Source organism: Cydia strobilella, chromosome 8 (genome assembly GCF_947568885.1).
Source record: "Cydia strobilella chromosome 8, ilCydStro3.1, whole genome shotgun sequence".
Classification (NCBI taxonomy): Eukaryota; Metazoa; Arthropoda; class Insecta; order Lepidoptera; family Tortricidae; genus Cydia; species Cydia strobilella.
The window spans coordinates 183,659-196,264 of NC_086048.1; positions in this window are offsets into that span (position 1 = coordinate 183,659).

Sequence of the window (12,606 nt, forward strand, 5' to 3'; positions counted from 1 at the left end):
ATTCGTGCCGTTATACATTAGTTAACCTTACTGCGCTGAAATAACGTCCACAAATAGTTAAAAGTGCGCTGTTATTACTACTAAAGTAGATTTATATAGAATACCTAGTCCGTCTTCAAATATCAGGTAGGTAGGTACGTGCGCGGCTCGCGTGCAAAAATAAGAAAGATAGGAGGCAATCGAGCAGACAAATCACCTGAAATTAAGCAATTACCGTCGCCCAGAAAAGTTGCAAGTACATTGCCGGCCTTTAATATGTGACATGTACGCTCTTTTCTTTTAGGTTTGTTTATTAATTTATTTATTAATACACAGTACCTACATAGCTTAAATCTAAACAGAACCCTGCAAAAATGCAAAAATTATATATATATGTAATTGTTAAATACGTATGTAAGTATATTATTATTAAATCTAAAGGACATTATCAATCACATTATCATCAATCATCATCCCACGCAGACGAAATTGAATAAGCCATCAGCGACTTCGTCCCTGTAGAATAAGTACTTCCTTATCCCACTTATCTATACCTATCTATATCATTACTATATGATATCAGGTAAGGTACGTTTGAATTGGCCTGTGATCTATTGTCAGCTATAGGTAGAAATGGAGCCTGCAACCAGTACGTGACGCGGCAGTCATAAACATTTGTACACTATACGTACTAAGTACTATCTATATGTATACTGCATAGATAGTACACGGCCAGTATTTACCACGCACGAGACATTAGACTGTGGCTTTGGCGCGTGTCCAAGGTGAAATATCGTTTGCTGCAAACAAAAGGCCACTTTTAAGGCCGTATCACATCACATGCGTAATGCAATACGACTCCGGGTCTCGGCATAGTACATTACGACATTAAAATCACATGCACTCCTTAGGAAAACTACCCAACGCTTAACGAGTGCATGTAATTTTAATAAATGTAATTGTAATTTATTATATAATTTAATATTAATTTTACATGTTATTCAATTGTATATGGACATGGTCCGAAATAAAGAATATTTATTTTTATTTATTTTAACGAGTGCATGTAATTTTAATGCACCAATAGCTTGAAATGTCTGAATAGCAGACGAGCCACCTGATGGCAAGCGGTTACCGTCGCCCATGGATATCAGCAACATCGAAGGAGACATTTACGCGTTGCCGACCCTTGAGAACCCTGAATACCCGCTTATTGAAGAACCCCATGTCTTAGCGCAGATGACCTATATATTTATCCCACAAAATTTGGCTAAGGGTTGAAACAACATCCCGTACGTATTATGTGCAGGAAATGCCGAAACCCGGAAATGAATAAAGCATGCAGCTCGGGGCCGGCGGTTTTGGCCGCGGCTCAAGGCTCACCTGTCCCTCCCGCCGGCCCCGTGGCCTGGCCCGTCGCCGACCAAGGCCGGGGCCATGATGCAAGAAAACTGCTACTCCTTACTTAAGTCACGATCGAATTATCACTTTAAGGTAGGCGCATAAAAAATCCTCAGTTGCCTAATTATTATGCCAAATATTGTCTGTCTTGAAAACAGTATAATTTTAGTATAAAACAGCTAGTGATAACTATAGCCGAAGGATCTAACTAGCAAATTTTTAAAAGTATATTTTCAGATTAATTGAGATAAAAGTTAAAAACCCGCGCGATGGTCAAATCTTCCGTCTTTGGTTTTCTTCTAATTTCCTGACTACGTCTTCTCTTAATGTTGCAGTATTAAGGATGACTCACGTTAGACCGGGCCGTGACCGGGCCGGAGCGTCCGGCGCTTCGTTTTCTATGGAAAGCATCACGTGATCACCTGTCATGTCATAGAAAAGTAAGCGCCGGAAGCTTCGGCCCGGTCACGGCCCGGTCTAACGGGAGTCATCCTTTAATCCCTTGTCCGGGACGTGTCGCCGCTACGCTCTGCCACCTAAATTAAACACGTCGTGAATGCAGATCACAAATACCGAGATAAGGTCACGTCGGATGCAAATATACAAGCTTTTGCTAAGTCCAGATACATATTCAATTGAGCTAGCGGGAGTGTACCTACTGCAGCGGTGAAATGAAAATGTTCATCACTTCTTGGACTGCACACAACGATCAGTTATGGATTGTAATTGTTAACTCGGGGTTTTCTTAACGTACATTGTTTTTTTGTGGCGTTTCATGCCCAAAGGAGAAAAGGGTCCTTATTTTAGTTTTATTATTGTTTTATGCTAACATAAGCACCCTTTTGCCCTTTACATCATTAGGACCAGTTGGTGAAGGGTCATCATAGCGTAAGTTTTGAACCAAATTCAGTGGGACAATTTACGCATCATAAAACTACCATTCCTTAGCTCTTATTACTTTAAACGGATGGTTAGTTTTCTAGCTTTATTAACAAACAACCAGCTTGCCAGCAAACATGCTTGTGGTAAGTAATGAAGTTCGCAGTAAACTCCCGTTGTTTACAAATCTCAAGCCTCATTAAGGCGAGCGAGCAGATGCTAAACCGGTTATAGCTTAAAACATCTTCCAGCTAATAATAATTATAGAAGAGTCAATAACACTAGATTTTTCTATAATATTTAAACTTAACTTAACTTATTTAAACTTATAATATTTAAACTGTTTTAGTGATGGAATTTTTTTATTACTAAATGTTGTTCTTTGACGATACTTCTCTCGAATTTTTTCCATCAATGTCCCGTCGTTTCCAGTACCGGCTACATTAGTAGCTGTCACATTAACAAGGTTAGCTGAAAAAGCCTTTCATTTAGGAAATTATGATTGGCGGAGCACGCCGCTTTGAGTTAATGGGCTTTAATTTTCTATGACAGCGCCGACACTTCATTTTAGAAGGGGAATGATAATTATTTTAATTATCGTCTGTTGTATTGTAAAATAATACTTTAGACTGGTATTTAATGATTATTGACAACGTTTGATGTACTTTGTAACTATTGGATCGCAATCTCTTGTGGCAGAATTGTTGTAAAAGTGACCGCGTTAAGCTTTAAATAATAGTTCCTAATCTCTCCGGTGGCGCTAGTTAGGCTCTGGGACATGAGTATAACATGAACCATATAAGGCAACAAATAACCCGACCAAATTACGTAGGTTGTTTTTGGTAGTATTTCGGTGTATGGTGGCGCCGCCTAATTACTGTTTTTTGATGGACACTTTTCGTACATAGAGATTTGGCTCCTTTATATAGTCTCCATGTTGACAACGTTTGATGTACTTTGTAACATTTGTAATACATACATAAAGGTGACGTATCGGATGTCAACTGCAACGGCCTTTACTATACTGCCTCGTTGTTGCCGCGTGGTTGCCGGTTGCCGCCGCTGTTCTGTCAATTTCCTTGATAAAATAGATGACGTTCGCCACAACCAAGGGCCTGACACTCTTTGATAGAGAAAGATAGTCTTATTGCGATTCCTATAAGAGGAAAGAGAAAATAGTGCCATGCTATGTCCTTATCACCGACCGGGTTTTTTTTATGTCGGGTTATGGCAGCATAGGTAGGAGGCGATGGCGAAATACCGAAATTTATAAGAGTGAAAGAGAAAAAGGATTATGCTGCCATACATTAACCTGTCAATACATGGATATGTCTTTCTCTTACCCCTGGTCGCTCGGTTTCATGTCTATAACTACTATACTATGTCTATGGCCACAACAGTAAGGCAGCTGCAGTTGAAATTTGAACGTCAACGATGCTGCAATCGCCATCCGAATATAGTCTTAAGCATCGAGTTATTTATGAACTTTTAAGCCTTTTGGCCTTCTGCACTTTACCCAGTAGGTAAAATTTACAATGCAGTGATGGCAAAGTCTGTTTATTTCTGCAGTAGCTAATTCAATGCAGCGCGGACGTGTTTTTTCAGTGTAAAGGGCGATTTATACGGTACGAGACTCGCCTTGATCGAATACTAGTGTTATATGGAAAAAAATACTTGTCATGTTAACTACACTTCGTATAAAAGGGTTATCAACTTATCATTTGATGATTTACCGGTCAATTCGAACAACGTGATAATTACTAGATACGAGATCTAATAGATACGTTATAGTTTAGTTCTCAACTAGTTATCTTTTGCAGTTCGATTCGAGAAACCAATTGTCATTTCACGCTACAATTATTGTGACGTTTTGGGATATCCATTAGATATCCATTGGATGTCTAAAAGAGATCGTTCAAGAGGACATTCGGAATCGCGGAAATGTCAAATTTGACATGAATTTCTTAAATATCTCGTTATCGTTTCTCTTTCATATCTAGTGGATATCTAGTTGATATCTAGATCATTGTTCGAATTGGCTCGTGAATATCTCCATGTTAAAAAATGTACCAATGATGTTATTATTTCAACTTATCTACGAAACACCATTGGTCGGAGAAGGGTAAGCCTCATATCGAAACCGACCTAGTCTGTCGACTCGAGAAACTCGACCTATATCGTGGCCAGATCTTTGAATTAAACATTTTATGATGATCGGTTGGCCACATCATGAAACAATGAAACCTAACATAAGCATAATTATCATAAAGTCATCAATACTAAAATGATATTTCATGAAATTCTATTATAATCTCGCCAAGACGTCTATAATGCCTAGTTTTCCCTATGGGTTGTAACTTGTCCATGTGATGTCAGTAGCTTTTGTAATAAACTTGTTATAATTAGGTTGCCGTGTGGACCCTACATTCGGTCAGACGAGGTAATTGGCGGGAGTAATGGGACAATGCTAGGAAGAAAATGACGATTTATGCACAGAGAACCATGGAATACGTCACACCCTAAATCGTAATTGAAACTCGCACCATGTGCAGCGGCCTTTAGCCGGGTCAGGGCGAGGCGTCGACACGCCGAAGTGAGCCAAGGCTGGCCTCGAGATTCTCGGCGACAGAGTTCCTTCTTCTCTTCCAGATCAATATGTAGGTATTTTTGAACTCTTAATTGTTGTAACCACAAACAGTTTGAATAATTAGGTTTTGCGACAATGATATCTTATGCGCGAAATGTATAAAACTGCAATTTTTTTTTTAATTTCCGGGTTGGTCTTCGCGTGCATAGCTCTCATTTTACATATCGATGCGAGCGAGAAGAGTTTTTGGCATACTTACAACGACAGATTTTTAAAATATTAACCTCGTAAGGCCCAATGTGCATTACAATGTACACTCTGTTTCAATCTAATTTGAACCTTACACTAACTGAATTAAGTAGCATTTCTTTTGTTTCATTGTTATCTAAAACAAACGAAAGTCATCCTATTCTTCTATACAACAAGGTTCAAATTAAAAATAGGGAAACTTTGTATGGTGGGCCTTAAAAGGTTAATGCAAACAATCGGAACGGAAAGTGTCGCAAGGCCGGGCATATAGTTACGGCATAAATCCTATAACACATTCAGTGCCAGCGCGAGCTACGCGCTACGAGCGCGAGCTATGCGCTACAAGCGTAGCCGATCATCATCTTCCTCGCGTTATCCCGGCATTTTGCCACGGCTCATGGGAGCCTCGGGTCCGCTTGACAACTAATCCTAAGAATTGGCGTAGGCACTAGTTTTTACGAAAGCGATTGCCATCTGACCTTCCAACCCAGAGGGGGAAACTAGGCCTTGTTAAGGATTAGTCCGGTTTCCTCACGATGTTTTCCTTCACCGAAAAGCGACTGGTATAAATATCAAATGATATTCCGTACATAAGTACAAGCGCTACAAGCGTAGCCGATAACATGGGTAAACCCGTATGCAGTACCCGGAAACAGAGAACCCGCCTAGCGGGTCGCTGGCAGTGAATGTGTAAAAGGTGATGCGCTGTCCCAGGGAATTTTTAAGTAAATTCTTAGATTAATTTGAAAGAGACGACTTGCCAGACTGTAGGTACATGCAGCTTAAAGGCTGGAATCAGCCCCTGCGTTGAGCTTTGCACGTTTATCCTCATTATGTATGGATTTAGGCTTACGCACGTGTTGAGTATTCACTCTGTTGAGTATTCTGCATGTGCTGCGTGAGTAAGGACTACAAGTGGCCGGAATGGGTTACTGTATTTGTATTGCAATACCCGTTTAGGAATTCCAGTGGTGTTACGTTCAAATCACGGACGTAGCAACGGTCCTCCTTCCAGTAATAGCGGTACTATTAGTACCATGTAGTGCTCGAAACATGAGATATAATATCGTCACTTATTTTTATCGTGACTTCGTAAACAAGTTTCTACGAACTTTACCTACAATAGGATTTTGATATTAATAATAATAAAACGTTTATTTATTTAGATAACAAGATCCATTTTGTTGCACTTAAACTATCGTGAGACATATTTCAAAATATTTATCAGTACGGTTTTTACTCACTATTATTTTTAGTCGCTTTTGGCGACATGTTTCGGATTCTTTGGGAATCCATCCTCAGGCACGAGTGTCCGCGGCGGTGGTACGTCGTGCACTGCCCGCGCCGCCCGCCTCGTCGCTCGTTGCGCACGCGCTGAACATGTCGCCAAAAGCGACTAAATAATAGCATAGAGTAACTTATACTAGAGCGGTACTGTCATAGTAAATTTTGTAACCCCAGTAAATTCACTGCCATCTGTCGACACACTTTAAAACTAAAAATGAAGATTTATAAAAATACGATAGAATGTATTTAAATATAGATAAATGATTTTTTTTATTTGCATTAATTATTTTTATGATTTTGACCCATGTTCTTTTACTGATATGCGTTAAAATTGTTAAATAACAAACGAAACCGTCAACGCCATCTATACGACTGTAGGCCAAAACTAGTAGCGCCCTCTGAACGAAAATCAAATTTGCTTGATTTTCGAGGCACGTTTTTTCCTTAGACTGTATCCATCTATTACGGAGTTATATCTATCTTTGATAATAGTGAGTAAAAACCGTACTGATAAATATCCATTTTGTTAAACAAAAACCTGAGATATTAAATAAAAACCTGTTAAGGTTAATGTTGATATTTGATACGATACCTATTGGTCGCGTCGATTGGTTGGTGCTTTCATTAATTAAGTCCTATCAAGATATTATCAAAACTTAAACAAATTATAAACTCAGAATATCACTCTTACCTTGTCTTTCAAAGGGTTACACAAACATTACCTATATTATAAGGTTTCCAGCTGTAGAGACCCTCTGACCTGATGTTTCTGAAATCCTATTTAAATACCTATTGAGTAAACAGCGGGGTAATGAATAGTTTTGAAGCAGCGCATCGTGTCCATAACGACGATTAGGTTGAACCCTGGTCACATGGGGTTACCAGCCGTCAGGAGTTTTCCTGGCTTATATTTTAACAAACTGTCCGAATATGAAATAATACATTACGATTTGTCGATGAAAACCTAGGTACATTTCACTGTCGGTACTTTTAATGCTATAGTAATGAAACACGGAAACGAAAAAGTTTTTTTTTACCTTTAAGTACTTAGATGGTGGCAAATAAGCATAGGGCCGGCGTAATGAAAGCGTTCGCTGTGGAATAGCGGGGTTGTAACACGCGCGTTTCCGTCACTTTCACTATTAAAACCTTAAAGTGGTATAGTCTCTTTAGAAAATCTCTGCGGCAAACCCAATCCTTATTGTTTTTAAAAATGTAGTAGATTTTTAACCAAGGGAAGAAATCACACCTTTCTGCCGAGGCAATTTGGCGCTCGAACGTAGTAAGAGCGCCAATATTCCGAGGCTGAAAAGATGCCTTTCACCCGAGTTAAACACTACTTTTTATTTCGAATACGAGGAAAGTAAAATACTTCCGTTTTTTTAACGTGACAGTATAATTTTTAGGGTTCCGTACAAAACTTTGATCACGGAACATTTATTTATAGCTGTTCTTGATGGTATTTTCAATTAACCATTTAGGTAAAAGTATCGTTATTTGTGGAATGGGGAGTTAAATATCAGAATGGAAATTGTATAACAAATCCATTTAAAATCAAATTTCAATTGTTTATCATAAAAAAATTAAAAAAATCGTACTTTTAAAGTAAAATGCTCTAGTGCAGAAACGTATCTATCACTTTCTGCACACTTTTTAGAACAACAATGACCATCTTTCAGAGCATGAGAAATGAAAAGTATAAAGGTAGGTAAAGGTCTCCACATCCATTTTAGCAACATTTACAAAATATGTACAAAAATGGTTTTTAAGGACTTTTGCAATTGCTCACATGTAACCCAGCACCCGAATGCCTGAGAGGGACGAATTAATTACTTCGGTCCGGCCGTGAGACCGCGAGAACTCATTAAATTCCTCTCGTGCTCGGAACCCTTCCAACCTTTTAGTTAGGTATACCTTCATAACGGCGCATTCTTGAGAGGGTATTGGAAGGCGACGCGCGCATTCCATTTGAGCTGGCACACATTACTACTTCAACGCCCGGGTTTGGTCACAATGAGAGATCTTTATAGACGTCAACGAATGTTATTTTTTGTGGTCTTAGAACTTTTAATTTTTAGTGCTCTGTGCCTACATAATTTTGTTTACGGAGCATTTAGGTATTTACTTTTTACGTGGATCTAAGGGGCCCACTAACTATCAGTCCGACGGATACGATATCGGCCTGCCAGTTAGAACAAAAATTTTACATAATAACATTTAAAACTTTCGCGTTTTGAACACATATTAAATCACATTTAAAATCGGGTCTATCGCGAATTTATTTTGTTACCTTTATTTACCGACGTTTCGACACAGGTTTCACTGGTCGTGGTCGCGGCTAACTGATGTCCCAGCAAAATGTCAAAACAGAGTATTGTGTGACTACCCGCCGAAAAGTGTATTGACTTGTAAACCGCCCAAGTAGACCTAATATTATGTAGGATAAAAGTACACGTCACATATGTAGATGCACACGCACACATACATAGGTAGTTTCAGGAGCAAATCAGGGATGGTGCTTTCAAATGAGTTTCCATAAAATGCTTCAAGAGGGCTCTCTATACTTACTTTACTCTTTAGTCATAATTCTGAAACCGTTCACTTTTCAGGATTTACGTCAGGTTATCCTATATTAGATAGGTTAGTTTAGGTTATGGTTTGTTTTATGGCAATCCTGAAAAGTTACGTGTTTCTGAGAAAAACCAAATTATGAGTCATAATTTATGACTAACGAAAATGCGGACAAACAATACAATTATGACTTTAAACTTTATGGGAAACAATAGAGACCCCCATCGTTGACTGTCGACTGCTTTGCGAACCTTTTTACATGGCAAAATGCCAGTTTAGAGTGATGCTGTTATTACCCCGTTGGGTATGTAAGTAGCCCGAGCACTATGTAACATCCTGTCCAACTTAAATGGTGAATGTGTGCGTGTTTCAGCGCGCGCGCCCGGCACGTGACGACCGACACTTCACTCCGCACGAACCCGCCATATCTTCGGATATAGAGAGCGTATGCTAACACTAACAGCACTTTAAACTGACCAATGGTATACCTTACATCTTTGCAATAAAGAAAAAAAATTGTCCCTTAACAGTTTAGATGATGGTATATCGCTTAAATCTCAACCTAGATTCGTCTTGCAAATAAATTTAGACCTTCGCCTTATTAATCTACCCGTTGCTCGCGATCCATGACTTTATGCGGGTTTCACTCACGGGTAGCTTTTCACAAAGATATTGGATTTCTGTTACATTCACGGCTGACCCGCCCGACATATTCAAATAAAAGGCCGCGGGCGACTCAGGACAGATATAGGGACAATCTTTAAGTAATGGAATGTTATAAAAAGTTCGCTCGATCGTGTCGGTAGCAGGTGCCGAATTAATTTCGCGCCATCTTGCGAAACAAAGAATCGCTCTTAATTTATGAGTGTACATTTACGTCGTCGGTATTTGGGAGACAAAGGCCACGGTCCTTTGTGCTAAATAACATTTGGAATGAAAGCGTGTACAAACACCGACAGTAAATTGCGTTGTTGGGAGTGTTTGTGAACAAGTTCATTAGGCGCTCATCGCGCCGCAGTTCATATTTGCTGGAATTCCCGCATCTGCCGGCACGCGACGCGAGTCAATAACACAAGAACGCTTGATAAGGTTTTACGCCCTTTTCCCCTGCTCCTTTATCGGCGTTCGGTTAATAAGTACGTTTTGCGAATTCATAAATCGCAGTAGGTACAGATAGAAGCGGGCTTATCGCCGGGCGGCAGATGTCATTCCGTCGCCATTTTTCGCCGCATTATCATATTTTTTGTCGATATTATTGGGTAAACGTGACGAAAATTTTTCGGGTATTTTTTACGAAACGTTTTCCCGGATCGAAAAGTTTTTAACTAATTGTACTAACTTTTGGCGTCATCAAAGCGTCTATTCAGATGATGTAAATCACATTCATGAGCGTAGGCGTGTTGTGGGATGTGAGCGTTCATCTTACACATGTGTGTGTGTTATACTTCAACTTCAACTTCAAAAATCGTTTATTCAAGTAAGCTTAATAATAAATTAATAAGCACTTTTGACATGTCATACAAAATATAAGTAAAAATTACAAACATTAATAATAATAAAAAAAGAATAATAATAATAAACAATACAACTGGCAACAATTAACAACAAATTAAAAGATAATGTCAAACATACATAAAAGGAATAGGAGTCAGCAGAGTACAATAAAATATAAATATTAAAAGTGCAAAAAAGGCACAAGTTAACTCAGTCCCAGGCATTTTTGTCATTAATATAATCCTTGATATTATAATAAGCTTTACCAATTAATTTACTCTTAATATGTTTTTTGAATCTATGCAATGGAAGTTCAGTTACACTACTTGGCAGTTTATTGTAGAACCGTACACAGTTACCCTTAAAAGAGTTTTTGATCTTTTGCAGCCGTGTAGTTGGCACTGCTAGTTTGTCCTTGTTTCTGGTATTAATGTTATGAATGTCACAATTTCTTTTAAAGTTATCTATATGTTTATGAACATATACAATATTTTCATAAATATATTGGGAGTATACAGTCAATATATTAATCTCCATGAACTTATTTCTAAGCGATTCTCTAGCACTCATTTTATAAATAAAACGTATGGCGCGCTTTTGCAGTACAAAAATGGCATTGACATCAGCAGCAGCATATATGTTTATGTGCAGCCTATACCGCCAGCTAAGTTGCAACCATAATAGTGGCAACACACATGACGTTGACATATGTATGGTCAGCTAAAACAAATGGTACCTATAGGCATTATGTCTGAAGTTTGTTGTTGATGCGGCCAGTAAACTTAAGTTGCAATATGACGGGAAATAAACGTAGTAATACCTATAGATGATAACTTTACCAATGTCGAACCAAGCTAACTCTGCAATACTCTGCGTAGCATTTGCAATGACAAAGTGTGGCTATGTCATCATTAATGTGAAATTTCTATGAAAATATGTCTTTTATAAAGTCACACACCTTCACTTTGTTCTATTTAAGTCGAGCTCTAGTATTGTTCTGATGATTCGTAGTTAGGTACTTGATCTTAGCGAAGCAGATTATTTAGATTATACGCGAGCGCAGCTGTGCGTAATGAATTATTAAACAAGCCTTTGAAACGACCCTTCAACTTTAAAACCTGCAAAAAATGGAGCTTTAAGCACAATCCTTTACATATTTATTAAGTGGAAGAAAGGAAAACTCTGTCCGATGCATTAAAACAAAAAGAGGGATTGTGCGTAGCCCCCGGTCCAGGTCTAATGCATGCCAAATTATACCGACTTTCGGATCGTGAAAAACATTATGATTTTCGCGAACAAAACGTAGGATGGGAAACATAAAAGGTTCGTTACGGCGGCGAGCATCTTTTGCGTCTATCGAACGGGTCTGATAAGGCGCGACGCTGTAAAAATGTGCCTTATTAAATCTTTATAGACGATAACGCGCCTGTCATTCGAAGCGGCATTCAAATTATCTCGCACGCATTAATATACAGACTAGTGATTTTTCAAGCCTAAAGCGAGGCGTAACGTAAATTGCATGCAATTTACGTTACATTTCCGACCACTAAGGTAAACTGTATTCACAAGTTTGATCAGATACCGCAATGTAATGAAAATTGCATGCAAGGTTTTGCTAGTCTACGGCTCGCATTAGGCTTAAAAAATCACTAGTCTGTATACTTACTAATGCCTGCGAGATACTAATAACAGATTTCAAAAATTCGAATGCCGCTTTGAATGACAGGCGTGTTGTCGTCCATAAAGTCGGAAAGCCGTCTTTTATCCTTTAAAACAAGCGCAGAAAAACGTATTTTATCCACTAGTGGGGAAAGTAATTTGACCTCGGATGGCGTGTTAAGGTAGCTTTTGACAGATAACAAAACGTAAAACATTCATAATAATGGTTCGTTCGATATTAATAATGATTAAATAAATGGTTTGAGAATTTAATAAAAAATACCAAATGTAGTTTTATTTAATGACTTTAAGTCATAAACCTTAAAATTCCATAAGAAATATTTGTTTTTTTTATAATGATGTTGCATATAACTGAACGCACAAGTTGAGTCGATGCAATTTCAAAACGCATCGTCAGAAATGTCAACATTGTCAAGTGTCAACAAAAAATTTACTTTAAAAGGTCTCACCGACTCCGACTCACGTAAAAATACAAAACT